Source organism: Ranitomeya imitator, chromosome 1 (assembly GCF_032444005.1).
Source record: "Ranitomeya imitator isolate aRanImi1 chromosome 1, aRanImi1.pri, whole genome shotgun sequence".
Taxonomy (NCBI): domain Eukaryota; kingdom Metazoa; phylum Chordata; class Amphibia; order Anura; family Dendrobatidae; genus Ranitomeya; species Ranitomeya imitator.
This window is the reverse complement of record NC_091282.1, coordinates 714,266,380-714,284,720: the sequence shown is the minus strand read 5'-3', so window position 1 is coordinate 714,284,720 and position 18,341 is coordinate 714,266,380. Positions and strand designations below refer to the sequence as shown.

General features: G+C 40.7%; 2 protein-coding genes across 3 annotated transcripts in view; one reads left to right on the top strand and one right to left on the bottom strand.

The window, feature by feature from the left end:
- AVEN (apoptosis and caspase activation inhibitor) overlaps window positions 1-18,341 on the bottom strand; it is a 751,848-nt gene that overhangs the window by 473,685 nt on the left and 259,822 nt on the right. The window lies entirely within an intron of this gene.
- Window positions 6,100-18,341, top strand: part of CHRM5 (cholinergic receptor muscarinic 5) — a 294,056-nt gene continuing 281,814 nt past the window's right edge. For both annotated transcript variants that reach the window (XM_069732398.1, XM_069732404.1), the window contains exon 1: window positions 6,100-7,091. The gene's annotated coding sequence lies outside the window, so the exon portion shown is untranslated. The remainder of the gene's footprint in view (window positions 7,092-18,341) is intronic.

Sequence of the window (18,341 nt, the reverse complement as noted above, 5' to 3'; positions counted from 1 at the left end):
GGGATTGTCTAACAAACAGGCAGCCATAACACATGAAGGGATTGTTTAACAAACAGGCAATTCCCACAAGTGTTGTGGCTGTCTAACAGCCGCGAAACATTCAGACAGAGATATTCCCACACTACTCCAGCATGCCCAAGATACTCAGATAACGCCCATGCATGCTTGGATAACACGATATCAGAGCACGCTCGCTCATCAAAAATGACAATGTATCCCACCAGTGCACAAATAAACCATTGACTTCTAATTGTTCTCATTGTTTCCTTTTGTCCGTGGATCCATTGTTTTGACATAAAAATAGTGCTGAATGCAACATTTCTCTTTTTATTACATCTGATGGAGTTTGCAACACAGCCTCATATACAAATGTGACCACAGCTTAAGGACATCACTATAATTCATATTTTAGATACTGTGGGCAAAGATTCCCATTTCTCAACTTCATTTGTGCTTATGACTACAGATTTATTTAGTCATTAGTGTGAGATAAAAGTTGGCCAACCCGGCAATTCTGCAACATATTTTGGAGGGCAAGAGATTGAGCGTGTTGAATTCCAACATGCCTGATCCTTTGTTCCTGTGAGATAAGCCAATGCCAGAGATGGCAGTGCTTTATCCCCATCTTCTTACTGAGATAAACATGCCCATCTGATCAAGCCAGCACTATGTATGAAGCCTCCACAGTATTACATAATTTAGGAGTGAGGAAACAATGCAGCAACAGTGCACATCCCTGGAGTCAAATTTAGTTCTGCTACAATCATCACAAATAATAAAAAAAAATTCACATAATGTTCTGTGTGTATGAAAATGATCTGTTGAAACTCATACAATTGTTGAAAAAGTACCATTCACTCACTATAAATATGTTTTTTTCCCCTGGTCTAAGTGCAGTTATTATCCTAAATCTAGCATTGTTTCAATCCTTCTTCTGCTCTGAATGCAAATCTACTCTCATTAGCCATGGAGGCGTGATCCTCTTCAAGACACCCACAGAGAAGAGTTGAGGATCACGCCTCCTTGGCTAACAAGATTAGAGAAGAGTGGTCCATATCTCAGGAAAGCAGAGAAACAGGAAGGAAAGCAAAAACTAAAAGATAAACAGAAGCTATGTTGTACCTGGCCGCGGCCATTATTCCACTGACGAAGCGGTACTGTGCAGCTCCTTAACTGAGAAGTTCTTGCCACCGCCAAAGAGAACATCTAATTGTTGGGGGGTGCTGGGCGATGCATCCCCTTCGATCAGACATTGATGACCTATGCTAAGGATAGGCCATCATTGTTAAAGTTCTGGACAACCCTTTTAAAAAGCAAGAAAAAAGTTCTGGAACACTTTTTAGACTGGGGTAAATGACATCGTTCATAGCCAATTAGTCTTATTTGGTAAGTTGTCCATTGTATTGGCTTCTTGTCCAACTGTGGACACAGACACGGCTTTGTCTGCTAATGATTAAAGAGATGTTTCTAATAAACAGGAATGACACCAGCTAAAAACACATTATACCCATGCTAGCTAGTTACTTACTAATGAAGCTAAATAGTAAAGTTTAATTAAAGATGTTAGGATGGGCACTAATTAGGTGACAGCTGGACATGCATGCTGCTGAAAACTTCACCCTTGTGTCAAAACACTCCACAATTTCCTCTTCTCTTGTTTGATTTTATGGGTTTTTTTTTTTGTGATATTAAGCTTGTTGTCTTACTGAGCAATATGCTGTTTGCCGTCACGGGCCAGGACATATTCGGAATCTATATCAGTATATACCTCTAATGGCTCACTCACATAACAGTTTTTCACGTACAAGTTCCATTTGTGTTTTTTCCTTGATAGAGCTTGTACCTATTATTGTCTGTGGTGCTATTCTCAAGTCAGTGTATTTTTTTCAGACCAAGTGGTCTCACCAAATCATGGAGACATGACCAATTTTGATCTGAGTTACAGATCTAACTCGCCAATGAAAGACTATGAGTCCATGAAAAAAAATGACTGACTGCTAGGAAAAACTTGAGTAACCACCATCTGTTTTATTTTTTGCATATGAGAAAACTTGATTAAACTCTGATGGTTAAAACAGAGATGGACCAAACTGATGAAGATCTAATAAACGCTGGTGAAACTCTGACCGTTTTTTTCATAGGAGAAAAATCACTGATGTCTGAATGAGGCCCAAAATATACGTAGGGAGGGATATGGTGTTAGGTCCAGTGCGTCAACAATTGGGATCAAGAGGGAAAGACTAGCTCTTTTGGGATGGACTGTATTGTGGAGGTGCATGTGCCCCTTCCCTTTGGTCCTTTTCCATCCTTAGGTTAACTTGATGGACATTTGTTTGCTTTTCTTCAACTATACCATGTAACTTATTCAGTGCAGTTCATTCTCCCCTTGTTTTATTAAGGGAAAACTAGACCTAAAAATAAAAGAAGGAAGGCTAAAATTAGAAATAAATATGTTAAAATTAATCAAGAAAAATAGTGGACCTCACTGTTAGTCTATAATTTCCTGCATAATCATAAAACACTCAGTTTTGTAAAAATCTTATAGTGTACAAATGGGTTAATCTCCTGCTGATCAGTTCCATTTTTGGCTGGTGGCCAACTGAGCCAAAGGGGCCAAGCTTGGCTATTATCTGTGTGACAGAAGGTTTTTGCTGTAGCAAGTTGTTTGACAGCGACAGACAGAACAGTGAAGAGGAAGAAGAGGGACATGGATGATCTCTTGGGACACAAAGATTTCTTCACAGATTTCTTAGCTTTAATTGTAATATGAAACAATATAGGAGATTAGGAGAGGAATTGGTAGAGTATTTTTTTTTTAATTTTCCTGCATATTCTATTTTTAGTGTTTCTTTGGGTGGTCATACACATTACTTATCAGTAGGTTGATGGTGGAAAACATTTGATTGTCTAACAAACGATCATAACGATGATGTCGCCATACAGATTTTAGTCTATATTGGCCATAGACCCGGCACATGATGAAAGGTGTTTCCGGTATTGTTTTCTTCAATGAAAAATAATTTGTGGATAAAAAAAAAATTGTTAGTCAGCACAAAAAAATCTTTAATCCAATGCAGAGAATTTTTTTTTAAACATCACTAACTTGTCATCGGTCAACTAAAATGATTATTCACTACGTTGGACTGTCTCTCTTATGGGGAAGTTGGGGGTGTTAGTAATGTTCAATTTAAAAACTTCTCTGTTTCACCCACAAAGCTCTCCACAGTTCTGCACCGCCATACATCCCTCCCTCATCTCTGTCTATCACCCTACCCGTGCAATCCATTCTGCAACTGATCCAAGACTAACATCTGCATAATCCAAACCTCCCACTTCGGTCTCCAAGAATACTCTTGTGCTGCGATAGTTCTTTGGAATGCACTACCCCACACCATTTCATTAATATCTAGCCCTCACAATTTTCAAGTGTGCTTTAAAAACACGTCTCTTTAGACAGGCCTATCACCTCACTTCACTAATCTAACTCTCCCCTGTTCCTCCTTTCCAAACTTTCTTTGGAATCTGGTCTTCAAATCTTCCACGCACTCAATAGCTCTTGGATACTGATACTGGCTGATGACCAAATCATACAGTTTATATCATAATGCCCAGTTATTATAATGATAGCTAAACCATACAGGACAGGCACAATCTATATATTGTGTCCCCCTCTATTTTTCTTATAGATTATAAGCTTGAGAGCAGGACCCTCATTCCTCTGGTAACTGGTGAACTATGTGTCTTTATTGTCTGTACATGTCCCCGCTTAATTGCAAGCGCTGCGGAATATATTGGTGGTATAGAAATAAACTATTATTAATGTTTCTTGCATATTCTGAGATGAAGATTTGTTAATAGATTTCTTGTAATTAAGAATCTGGGTGTAAAGTATATTTTCCATTTGGAATGTCAAAATGATAGTATCAATATTAATGATTTTGCTTTTTATGTAACTCCTCGTTATTGTTTTGTTTTTCCGTTATTGTAACAAACAAAAAAATAAAAAGACTTCAATAAATACTATTTTAAAAGAAAAACAAAAAAATTATAATTTGGTGTTAAGTTCCACCCGACAATTATGTATCATGTTTGAAATCCTCCATTTTTATCGACTTACAGTTGTGCTCATCTAACGTTCACATACCCTATTTCTTAAGACAGTGTATTGCGCCCTCTAACATCAATGACAGCTTGAAGTCTTTTGTGGTCGCTATGGATAAGGTTCTTTATTTTCTCAGATGGTAAAGCTGCCCACTCTTCTTGACAAAAAACCTCCAGTTCCTGTAAATTCCTGGGCTGTCTAGCATGAACTGCACGCTTGAGATCTCCCCAGAGTGGCTCAATGATATTGAGGGCAGGAGACTGAGATGGCCACTCCAGAACCTTCACTTTGTTCTGCTGTAGCCAATGACAGGTCGACTTGGCCTTGTGTTTTGGATCGTTGCCTCCAGTATTTGCTGATAACATGCTGCATTCATCTTTCCTTCAACTTTGACCAAGTTTCCTGTGCCTTTTTAGCTCTCACATCCCCAAAATATGACGATCCACCTCCATGCTTTACAGTAGGAATGGTGTTCCTTTCATCATAGGCCTCGTTGACCTCTCTCCAAATGTAAAGTTTATAGTTGTGGCTCAAAAGTTCAATTTTGGTCTCATCACTCTAAATTACTTTGTTCCAGAAGTTTTGAGGCTTGTATCTGTGCTGTTTTGCGTAATGTAGGCGAGATACTTTGTGGCATTTGCGCAGAAATGGTTTTCTTCTGGCGACTCAACCATGCAGCCCATCTTTCTTCAAGTGCCTCCTTATTGTGCATCTTGAAACAGTCACATTGCTAGTTTTCAGAGAGTCCAGTACTTCAGCTGATGTTATTTTAGGGTTTTTCTTTGTATCCCAAACAAATTTCCTGGCAGTTGTGGACAACATTTTTGTTGGTCTACCTGACCGTGGTTTTGTTTTTACAGAGCCCCTGATTTTCCATTTGTTAATCACAGTTTGAACGCTGCTGACGGGCATTATTAATTCCTTGGATATCTTTTTGTATCCCTTTCCTGCTTTATATGGTGTAACTACCTTTTCCTGTAGATCCGTTGACAATTCTTTTGCTTTCCCCATGACTCACAATCCAGAAACATTAGTGGCTGGATGAAAGATGCAGGAGTCTGTCTGGATCCCAGAAACTGACTCAGCTTTTATGCACACACACTGATTACAAGCAAACAGGTCACAGGTAAGGAAGTTACCTTTAATAGCCATTCAAACCCATTTGTGTCAACTTCTGTGCATGTTATCAGGCCAAAATCACCACGGTATGTGAACTTATGATCAGGGTAATTTGGATGTTTTGGGTTGTCATTATGATTTAAAAAGAGAAAACACAGTAGTTTGACAATAAATGGCTTCACCCAACCACTAACCATGTGTGAAGAAAACATTTTGGTGTTATCATTCATATTCTCTGAAAAAAGGCCAAGAAAGCAAAAATTCTGCCGGGGTATGTAAACTTTTGAGCACAACTGTAACTCTAACTTATACGGACAATTTTAGGTAAATGTCACTGCTCCCCTCGTTTCTAGAATGCACAGATTCATTTCACATCAGGTGACTATGAAATATAAATTTGCTTTGTGCGCTCTGCCGTAAAAGTGGAACTTGGCTCGGCGAGAACACACCGATGATTAACAGTTGTCCCGATGGGGTCAGACATTACGAGTCAATACTGCAGGAAACAAGCACAACATTTAAGTGATCGGTCGATACGTAAGGAAATCTTTTTTTTTTTCTAATATTCCGTTTACACAAAGCAGCAATAAACGGATGCCGGGTTACGCTCTGGAGCAATACAGAAACCTATTATTTGTTTTTCCTTCCTTACAAAAGGAAGGAATAATTAAAGTGTGATATTTTCGGCTACCGATGGTCAATGGTTTCTGAACACGATTTTCCATCAACGTAGTAGTTATAATTATAGAACGGCTCTTTAGATAAAGCATAGGTGCCATAAATGAAGTACTTGCATCCTCTGAGAAACTGTGCGGCTGAGAAGCTGGAAATGGTTCAGTGTGAAATAAGCCTGCCTGTAACCCTCCCTCCACCTCCACCAACAAAAACACTCGAGTGGGTGTCAAAAATGACTTGTGCACAGTCTACCTGGTGGCATGGGAGAGCGGCAGCTTCGCGCAATGTTCACATCTCCACGGAAAGGCAGCTCAGTCACTGAGGACCTATCAGACATCATATCAGCAGCTCATTCCTGCAATGTTCCTAAGCTGCTGTCCGTCAGGAAAAGTAATTAGTGGCTTTATTATGTATGGAAGCGGCAGGCTGTCACAGGATCCTCACAGTGAATAGCTTGTCTCACACACTTGTCTGTGCCTTCTGCCTGTTATTGTCCACATGACTGTCAGCATCATTGCAGCTTTTCAGGGATTTGCCCACCTACACCTTCAAGAAAAAGAGAGCGAGAGAAAAGAGGAGCTGCGCCCACCTGGAAGAAACGACAAGAAGGAAAAAAAAGCTTGAAGAATGTGGGAAAAGTTTAAGAAGAACTGTGGCCGAACCTACGACAATGTGGGAAATCTTGTAACGGATGCGTCTTCCCCATATAACCCTTTCCTTGCTAGACCTGCAGCCTTTACAGTTTGATGCACCTTGAACTGGTTCCCACAGGTAAGGAGCGCGAGAGAAGGGGAGCCGGAGAATCCAGAAGCATTATGCAGGTGATCAAATTTTAATGTCTTCTGAAGATGATTATGTAGGGTCAGTGCTTCTCCCTTTATTACAAGCTCACATGCATTGCTGAGATTCCTCGGGAAGTACTATGGATTTAGTGCACTGCTGACAGCACAGAGGCTTTCGTTCATAGAATATCTTTTCGGAAACTCCAAGGAAAAGGAAAAAAAACCCCACAAAAGACAATTTATTCACAAGATCCTAAAAACAGAAAATATGTAAGTCCAAGGTGTGGGATGCTGAGGAGAAGGATAGAGAGTGATTGGACAGGAGCCATTGTGAGAACTCGCAGCCTACCTGCAACATCGCTGCCCCCGCTGTCAGGACCAAGACAAATGCACTGCAATCTGCATCCTTCAGGGTAAGTTTTTCCATCCCTGCTGGGTTTTTCTTTCACACGTTTGCTTCGCGAGAGGCTGGGGTAGTAGATATCAGAACCACTGCATTTGTAGGCAAAGTGTTATTTCACAAAGCAAATAAGGCATCAGCCGGCACATCTGGGTATGTGAATAGCTGCGAGCTTATTGGGTTTGCTAAACTGCACACAGAAGGCACGGACTCGGCTCCTTTAAGCACTTTCTGTTCAGGAAGGCAATATGATTTGTTTTTGATTTTTTTTCTGGAAACTTGTAAAATGTGAGTTGGACCATATTCTGTATTTGACTTTGCTTCTCATTGTCCATATATATAGTGTTTGGGTCAATCCAAGAACAGTCAGATTGGGTGACTGTGACCCTAAAGTTAAGTTCACATAAGCTTATTAAAAAAAATATTCAATTTTAGCAGATTTTTCCTCTGTATTTGCAGCCCTATAGTATTTGTTTCTATGGATCAAGAGTGAATAAAATTTTCAAGACCAAAATCAGTTTCATATGTTAATAACAACGTATCCGAAAAAAAATCGGATGCCATATAGATGATCAGCATGGGATCTGATATTTTTTGGTTCTAAATAGGTCTTATCAGAAATACAGAAGAGACTGGTGTATGTAGCGATTTATTTCAAGTGGACCATTGGTAGTGTACAAACATGGTCATCTGAATGTTCCTACTGAATGACATGTCTGAGTGCAGTCGGGGTAATGTCCATCCATCTTTTCCATGAACAGCACTCAAGACTGAAAATACGGTTGTGTGAACGTGGCCCAAGACGGACCAAGTGACTGAAGTCTTATTTTCCAGTTACAGATAGAGGGGACAGTATTGTGGTAATATAACATGGGATCCATTCACTTGTAATGCATCTAGGTGACAACATGACTACATCCTATTTATAATCCAGCAGAGACAATACTGGTTGGTATGGAACGCACTGGTTAATAGTTCACAGAGAAGGATTGGCCGGGTGGTTTTACCCCAAGCCAGAATACTGGAGAATACTGATATTGGCCGTCATTACGGAATAGTTACTAAGATTTAGGGCAGATCCAATTACATATAATTGGATCTGCTACAAGTTAGAGATCTGTGTAGTCTGTGCACCCAGAGAAAGAAGCTGCTGACAGAGAGCGGTCGGAAGAGTGCTCTTCCTATTGTGGAAGCCGGGGCTCTCAAGCTTTTTGGCTTGATAACTGGAGACTTTCCTTCCCCATTTAAATTTTTAATGAAGATGTTAAAAGCATGTAAGCAAGGGCTGGCAGCTGTGGGGTGATGCCATCCATACAGATGTGCAGCACTGCTCCCAGCAGAGATTACAGTCTGACCCCGGTGGATCTTCTCAGGAGAATATGCTCGTGACGTTACAGTGATCCGAATACCAGGCAACTCTGTGTGCATATCGTATGGCGAAGGTTTGACGTCCAATCATGCAGATAGTCTTCCAATGATGCACACATGCCAGGCTGCTTTACATCCCACGTTTTGCTTTTCACTCCATATATAAAGTGAATGTGACACTACATACTGGGATCCCGATAGAAGCCATTGAGTTTGCCTGCTGGGATTCACACATCGTAGGACTTGACTTGGTCAGATGTCGCATATTAGAATTTGCAATTTGGTGGATCTCATGTTAATATCATGATCACAGTTTGTTTGTTTTGCAGGCAAACCTATATAGGTTCACCCAGGGAGGGGGTATGAGGCAACCTCAAGGTTAAAAGACAAATTCAGCTCCAATACTATAGCACACTATAGGAGGGACTGTGGTTGTATCATGCATTCGAGCAGCAGGGCACAGTGGTACGTCTTGGGTGACAGATGGATCCTGGTAGTATCATCAATAGAAGGGGCACAGGTCACACTGGTCCTGCAAACACTGTGATCCTAGAAAGTCAGGCTTGGTTGCTCTTCAAATGTTCTCTTTTTTTTGTTAAAGAGATCATTATGGAAAATAATTGCTAGAACTGGGCTGTGGATGACAATAATGAGCAGATATGGATGGAGCTTCAAAAGCAAAATGCAAATTAATTAGAATTGTATGTACGTTACTGGCATGATAAAGCGAGCAGGGTTATATATTATTCCGATTATGTCTGGAGCTACTGTATATCACACACGTATGGATCGCTAGGTAACATTCTACAATAAGTAACTACAGAATGTGTCCAATGTTTTTGTGTTGTGTAAATTCTAAGGTTTACCTGCAGTCCTATGCAAAAGCAGGTGACATCATGATATGTTGTGCCAAATTGCGAACTCCACTGGAAAATAATAATAGAAAGAATCCCTAGCCTAGATGTTAGAAGTGAGGGCTCGTACTGATTTAGTTGGCAATTTCTCCTTCATAGATGACATTATCCCTTCCACGGCTGAGAAAGATTCATATTAAGCTCTCAATAATCAATGTCAAGTAGTAAAGGTTATGTCTGCTCTGTAGACATCTCTTTCCTCATGCGAAGAAAACCTGTTGCGGTGATGCTCTTTCCAGACAGTTGCCACAGATATTGGTTAGGAGGAGTTCATATAGGTTTGAAGCGATGTCACGTCTGTAACGTCCGGGATTTTTAATATATCCTATGTGAAAAGATAGAGGCTTGGTATTCTCTACATTACCAGGGGAAAAAAACAGCCTATCCACTTCTTGAGATGTCCATGGCTATACAAGCTTCCGCTCCACACTATCTCTATGTACTCAGATATCAAAAATTATTTTTTTCAAACTATTTCTTCTGAAAATGAAAATTGTCCAGAAATGCATCGATAAGTCCTTTAAAAGGTTGTTAATAATACATAGTAACATAGTAACATAGTAACATAGTTAGTAAGGCCGAAAAAAGACATTTGTCCATCCAGTTCAGCCTATATTCCATCATAATAAATCCCCAGATCTACGTCCTTCTACAGAACCTAATAATTGTATGATACAATATTGTTCTGCTCCAGGAAGACATCCAGGCCTCTCTTGAACCCCTCGACTGAGTTCGCCATCACCACCTCCTCAGGCAAGCAATTCCAGATTCTCACTGCCCTAACAGTAAAGAATCCTCTTCTATGTTGGTGGAAAAACCTTCTCTCCTCCAGACGCAAAGAATGCCCCCTTGTGCCCGTCACCTTCCTTGGTATAAACAGATCCTCAGCGAGATATTTGTATTGTCCCCTTATATACTTATACATGGTTATTAGATCGCCCCTCAGTCGTCTTTTTTCTAGACTAAATAATCCTAATTTCGCTAATCTATCTGGGTATTGTAGTTCTCCCATCCCCTTTATTAATTTTGTTGCCCTCCTTTGTACTCTCTCTAGTTCCATTATATCCTTCCTGAGCACCGGTGCCCAAAACTGGACACAGTACTCCATGTGCGGTCTAACTAGGGATTTGTACAGAGGCAGTATAATGCTCTCATCATGTGTATCCAGACCTCTTTTAATGCACCCCATGATCCTGTTTGCCTTGGCAGCTGCTGCCTGGCACTGGCTGCTCCAGGTAAGTTTATCATTAACTAGGATCCCCAAGTCCTTCTCCCTGTCAGATTTACCCAGTGGTTTCCCATTCAGTGTGTAATGGTGATATTGATTCCCTCTTCCCATGTGTATAACCTTACATTTATCATTGTTAAACCTCATCTGCCACCTTTCAGCCCAAGTTTCCAACTTATCCAGATCCATCTGTAGCAGAATACTATCTTCTCTTGTATTAACTGCTTTACATAGTTTTGTATCATCTGCAAATATCGATATTTTACTGTGTAAACCTTCTACCAGATCATTAATGAATATGTTGAAGAGAACAGGTCCCAATACTGACCCCTGCGGTACCCCACTGGTCACAGCGACCCAGTTAGAGACTATACCATTTATAACCACCCTCTGCTTTCTATCACTAAGCCAGTTACTAACCCATTTACACACATTTTCCCCCAGACCAAGCATTCTCATTTTGTGTACCAACCTCTTGTGCGGCACGGTATCAAACGCTTTGGAAAAATCGAGATATACCACGTCCAATGACTCACCGTGGTCCAGCCTATAGCTTACCTCTTCATAAAAACTGATTAGATTGGTTTGACAGGAGCGATTTCTCATAAACCCATGCTGATATGGAGTTAAACAGTTATTCTCATTGAGATAATCCAGAATAACATCCCTCAGAAACCCTTCAAATACATGGAGTAATGTCATTTTTTCGTAACCAGAGATTGAATGTAAGGCTCTGCGAGAGGTTCCCCCGACATATACCTGTGATGTGTGCCACAAACAGTGCCATGCATTGGCCATTGACTCAAGCAATAAAATTTAGCCTACACCTTTTACTATGTGCCTCCGTATAGGAAAGGGGGACAGACCCTTGTTTCTATACTGGATAGCAAATGTCACAGGGACTCTCCTTTGGTATATACCTGGTACATAGGGGCCTATTCTAACATGTGACTAGTGCATAGGGGGCCTATGGAAACATGTGGCTAGTGCATAGGTGACCTATGGAAACATGTGGCTAGTGCATAGGGGACCTATGGTAACATGGGGCTAGTTGATAGAGGGCCTATAGAAACATGTGGCTAGTGCATAGGGTCCTATGGGAACATTTGGCTCGTGCATAAGTGCCTATGGGAACATTTGACTAGTGCATAGGTGCCTATGGGAACATTTGGCTAGTGTATAGGGATCCTTTGGTAACATTTGAGTAGTGCATAGGGGCCAATAGAAACATTTAGCTAGTGCACAGAGGGCCTATGGAAGCATTTGGCTATTGCGTCTTGATTTTCCTGGCATAATACACCAAATATACAAGAAAAGCGAAATGTGAACAAAAGTTAATAAAAGGTCTAAAACTGCAAATGCCAAAACTAATAAATATTTAATTACCGGTACATAAAACGCAGTAATTCCTCTTTTCAGTCCCACACTGGAGCATGCTGGGTCCCTACTGGTCAGCTATGGGAATGGCTGCATGATGATAATTAAAGGGTTTGCCCTATATTACCAGTTATGATGAGAGCCATATAAAATAACTAAAATGGGCTTCTAGTCGCCCTCCCTGGCTCCAGCGATGCCTCTCTGCCGCTGCTCTGCACATCAGCAGAGCCTTTGATCTCAGTAATTGGCTGCAGTGCTGTTGACAGGACATCATCGCTACAGTCTATCAACAAAGACCAGAGCAGTGCCAGAGAGGAGGAGTCATTCATAAAACGGTCTGATAGAAAAGTCTGAGTGCAGTTTTCATTTTATTTCCTGCTCTAGAAACCATCACGGTCATCAGTTGCTATGGGCAGCACAGTCAGCTTATCTTCTAGACAGTTGTGAGTACGGTAATCTTCCTCATTATCTTTTCATTCTAGAGACTGGAAAATGCCTTGTTTTGTTGGTTTCCTCACGCTGACAACCAACAATACCACCAGCCATTATAGTGGAGATAGAGGGGTTGCCAAACAACTTTCTGCACTTTCTAAATGGTAAATAAGTGCAGCCGTAAAGGCAAGGACTCACATGCCTACATAACTAGAGAGCAGCACCATTCGGGAGGTGGGGACGAGACAACTCTTGTGAGCCACCATACTCATCCCCCTGAGGAAGCCGTAAATACTAGACGCGAAACACATTGGGGTTCTGTTCCTGCTGTCCTGGTGACTGCCATTTGGTCCTTTATGGGTAAGGGTGCAATATTAGTGATATGACTATTTGACTACACAGTGTACAGGTTGGGTGTGTGGTTCTTCTATCCATAAAGACATTTATAGTTCATAGGACGACGCACCTACTATGTATTGAATCATTTCAATCTGTGCCTTTCCTCATTAGGACCCATACTTTTTTTGTACTTACACAAAATGTAATGGTTTTGTCACCTATGAATTGGTTTCTGGTTGCCAGCCTTTCATTTTATGAATTTTTGATAAATAAAGCGGGTCTATTTCTGCCAAAAAAATCCCTTTGTCTAATTAATTTATTTATCCTCTTGGAGTGACAGTAGCATCCACCCCTATTTGTGAGATATAACTTACTTTAGGTGGATTTTGTAATTATGCACCTAATAAATCTATTGCTATTTAGCATGTGGTGGTCGTATAGTACTAAGCTAGCGTATACTGGTCCTACAATTCATAGGCAGGGTATGGTGGTCCTACAGTACACAAGCAGTGTATGGTGGTGACATAATACACAGGCAGTGTATGGTGGTTCTACAACACACCCGCAAGGTAAAAACATATGAGAAGAAATGTATTACATACTGGTGTTTCTCACGAAATTAGAATATCGTCAAAAAGTTAATTTATTTTAGTTCTTAAATATAAAAAAGTGAAACTCATATTTTATATAGAGTCATTACAAATATAGCGATCTATTTCAAGTGTTTATTTCTGTTAATGTTGATGATTATGGCTTACAGCCAATGAAAACCCCAAAGGCATTATCTCAGTAAATTAGAATAATTAACAAAAAACGCCTGCAAAGGCTTCCTAAGCGTTTAAAAAGGTCCCTTAGTCTGTTTCAGTAGGCTCCACAATCATGGGGAAGACTGCTGACTTGACAGACATCCAGAAAGCAAAAAAGTGGAAGGAAAACGTGTGGTAGAAAAAGGTGCACAAGTGATAGAGATAACCGCAGCCTTGAAAGGATTGTTAAAGGGAACCTGTCACCCCGAAAATCGCGGGTGAGGTAAGCCCACCGGCATCAGGGGCTTATCTACAGCATTCTGTAATGCTGTAGATAAACCCCCGATGTTACCTGAAAGAGGAGAAAAAGACATTATATTATACTCACCCAGGGCAGAGCAAAGTATTGCAGTGTACAGGCGCCAGGCCTCTCTGACCTTTCCGGTGCCTGCGCACTGCAGTACTTTGTTCTGCCCTCAACAGGGCAGACAAAGTACGCCTGCGCCGGAGCCGTGGCTGAAGATCAGAAGAGGACGTCTTGTAATGAAGATGAGAGGTGCCGCAGCGGACCAGAGACACCCATCCGACCGGACCAGCAGCGAGACCGCCCCTGGGTGAGTATAATATAATGTATTTTTCTCCTCTTTCAGGTAACATCGGGGGCTTATCTATAGCATTACAGAATGCAGTACATAAGCCCCTGATGCCGGAGGGCTTACCTCACCCGCGATTTTCGGGGTGACAGGTTCCCTTTAAGAAAAGGCCATTCAAAAGTTTGGGGGAGATTCACAAGGAGTGGACTGCTGCTGGAGTTATTGCTTCCAGAGCTGCCATACACAGATGTATCCAGGACATGGGCTACAAGTGTCATATTCCTTGTGTCAAGCTACTCATGATGACCAATAGACTACACCGAAAGCATTTTATCAGGGCAAAGGAGAAAAAGAACAGCACTCTTGCTCAGTGGTCTAAGGTTTTGTTTTCAGATTAAAGTAAATTTTGCATTTCATTTGGAAATCAAGGTCCCAGAGTCTGGAGGAAGAGTGGAGAGGACACAATTCAAGCTGCTTGAGGTCTAGTGTGAAATTTCCACAACCAGTGATTGTTTGTGGAGCCATGTCATCTGCTGGTGTAGGTCCACTGTGTCTTATCAAGACCAAAGTCAGCGCAGCCATCTACCAGGAAATGTTAGAGCACTTCATCCTTCCCTTTACCGACAAGATTTTTGGAGATGGAAATTTCATTCTCCAGCAGGACATGTCACCTGTCCACACTGTCCACACTGCCAAAAGTACCAATACCTGGTTTAAAAACAACAGTATCACTGTGCTTGATTGGCCAGCAAACTCGCCTGACCTTAACCCCATAGAGAATATATGGGATATTGCCAAGAGGAAGATGAGACACCAGACCCCATAATGCAGACGAGCTGAAGGCTGCGATCAAAGCAACCTGGGCTTCCATAACACCTCAGCAGTGCCACAGGCTGATCGCCTCCATGCCACGCCGCATTGATGCAGTAATTGATGCAAAAGCAGCCCTGATCAAGTATTGAGTGCATTTACTGAGCATACATTTCAGTAGGCCAAAATTTCGGATTTTAAAATCATTTTTCAAGCTGGTGTTATAAAGTATTCTAATTTACTGAGAAAATGACTTTTGGGTTTTCATTGGCTTTAAGCCATAATCATCAACATTAACAGAAATAAACACTTGAAATCGATCACTCTGTTTGCAATGACTCTATATAATGAGTTTCACTTTCTGTACTGAAGAAATGAAATAAATTAACTTTTTGATGATATTCTAAGTTTGTGAGAAGAACCTGTATATATTATATAAATACATACACATTTTATCTATATATACTGTGTGTATATATATATATATATATATACATATATATATATATATATATATATACACACAGTACAGTCCAAAAGTTTGGACACACCTTCTCATTTAAAGGGAACCTGTCACCTGAATTTGGGGGGACAGGTTTTGGGTCATATGGGTGGAGTTTTCGGGTGTTTGATTCTCTGTCCTCCGTAGTACATGCCTGCACAAGGCAAGATTGCCTTGCGCAGGCGTGTACTACGGTGGGCAGAGAATGAACTTCAATCCAATATTGCGGCCAGCATGCAGCCAGCGGGTAAGGAAAGGGTGAATCAAACACCCGAAAACTCCGCCCATTGGACCGAAACTAGTCCCGCCAAATTCAAGTGACAGGTTCCCTTTAAAGATTTTTCTGTATTTTCATGACTATAAAAATTGTACATTCACACTGAAGGCATAAAAACTATGAATTAACACGTGGAATTATATACTTAACAAAAAAGTGTGAAACAACTGAAATTATGTCTTATATTCTAGGTTCTTCAAAGTAGCCACCTTTTGATTTGATGACTGCTTTGCACACTCTTGGCATTCTCTTGATGAGCTTCAAGAGGTAGTCACCGCGAATGGTCTTCCAACAATCTTGAAGGATTTCCCAGAGATGCTTAGCACTTGTTGGCACTTTTGCTACGCCAGATGACCTGACCTCCACAGTCACCAGGCCTGAACCCAATCGAGATGGTTTGGGGTGAGCTGGACCGCAGAGTGAAGGCAAAAGTGCCAACAAGTGCTAAGCATCTCTGGGAACTCCTTCAAGATTGTTGGAAGACCATTCCCGGTGACTACCTCTTGAAGCTCATCAAGAGAATGCCAAGAGTGTGCAAAGCAGTAATCAAAGCAAAAAGGTGGCTACTTTGAAGAACCTAGAATATACAGTAAGACATAATTTCAGTTAATAATTCCACATGTGTTAATTCATAGTTTTGATGCCTTCAGTGTGAATGTACAATTTTCATAGTTTCATAGTCATGAAAATACAGAAAAATCTTTAAATGAGAAGGTGTGTCCAAACTTTTGGTCTGTACTGTGTATATATATATATATATATATATATATATATATATATATATATATATATATATATATGGTACAAGTAAACAACTGGGAATCTCAGTAGAGAAGACCAATAAATCAGACACGGCTCACAATCAATGGACATTTTCTATTTGTCTGGCCAAATAAGGCCAATCAGTACCCAGGATTAGTTATAGCCCAGCTTTCATTACTACAGACAGCTTGTTATTCATGGCCAGCGCTTTTATCAAGCAGTAAACATCTCTGTAGAAAAACAAAACTGCATCTTAATAGCTTTGCTGGAATCTTGTCGTAAGGGCTGAAGATATTGGTTATTTTCTTTATGTCCAGACTTCGATACGTTCAGACAGCGTGTCTCCTTATAACCAGGAAATCATTTACCGTCTCGGCTTTCTATTACAATGTATTATGAGATCACGTAAGCAGGCCCTACACGGAAATGATTATCTGACACGTTCTGTTAAGATCTACTCTTCATACTGATGTCCTGTATATAGATGATGTCCAATTGGGTCAACCTGCAAATTCCCAGGGTTACAACCTGTCACAAAGTCTAGGGACATCTTTCTGCACTGGAAAGAAAGTGTCTTCACTCATCGCTACACAGTACAAATTGATGCAAAGTAGAAAAAAAGAGCAGACATAGTAGGATCATAGCAAAGTGCCAGAGGTCCAAAGAGATTCTGCTCCCGGGGGTAAGAAACAAAATCTACATTGTATTGTCATATTACACAAGGCAAAAGTGGTGACATCTGAAATCAGTTTTAACATCAATCCCCTGGAGGTGCCATTATTTTCAGTAGGTGTTCCACTGACATTTCTGCGGCTGGCTTTCTCTGCCGGCATGCTGATGGCTGCATATTATGGGAACACAGACAAGGAACAAGTCACAAAACACAATTCATCTGAACTTTGCAATTGTCACATGCAATTTCCTGAGGTTGTAGAGAAGCTGGTGGATGAGTATGTAAGTTTGCTAGTCATTTACCTCTGCTGTCTGACAAACTGTCAGGATGATTCGGTCATTGCCTCTAGCTGCCAAGTAAAATCTAATATTACTATTGGAGCTAACACTTAGATGCAGAAGGGAAGAAATAAATATATTCATACATTCGGGGCTGTTTTTAAAGGGAATCTGTCACCAGATTTTTTTCTACCCCATTTGAGAACAGAATGCTCTAAGGCCAGAGATCCTGATTCCTGACATATATCACTTACTGGGCTGATTCTTTAGTTTTGATAAATCACGGTTTTATCTGCTGCAGATCTACCAGATCTTTGAATGTTGAGCTATGCATAACCCGTTCACACCTCTGGTTGTCAGCTTTCAGTGTACACTATAACTATAACTGTTTAACTCCATATCAGCATGGGTTTATGAGAAATCGCTCCTGTCAAACCAATCTAATCAGTTTTTATGAAGAGGTAAGCTATAGGCTGGACCACGGTGAGTCATTGGAAGTGGTATATCTCGATTTTTCCAAAGCGTTTGATACCGTGCCGCACAAGAGGTTGGTACACAAAATGAGAATGCTTGGTCTGGGGGAAAATGTGTGTAAATGGGTTAGTAACTGGCTTAGTGATAGAAAGCAGAGGGTGGTTATAAATGGTATAGTCTCTAACTGGGTCGCTGTGACCAGTGGGGTACCGCAGGGGCCAGTATTGGGACCTGTTCTCTTCAACATATTCATTAATGATCTGGTAGAAGGTTTACACAGTAAAATATCGATATTTGCAGATGATACAAAACTATGTAAAGCAGTTAATACAAGAGAAGATAGTATTCTGCTACAGATGGATCTGGATAAGTTGGAAACTTGGGCTGAAAGGTGGCAGATGAGGTTTAACAATGATAAATGTAAGGTTATACACATGGGAAGAAGGAATCAATGTCACCATTACACACTGAATGGGAAACCACTGGGTAA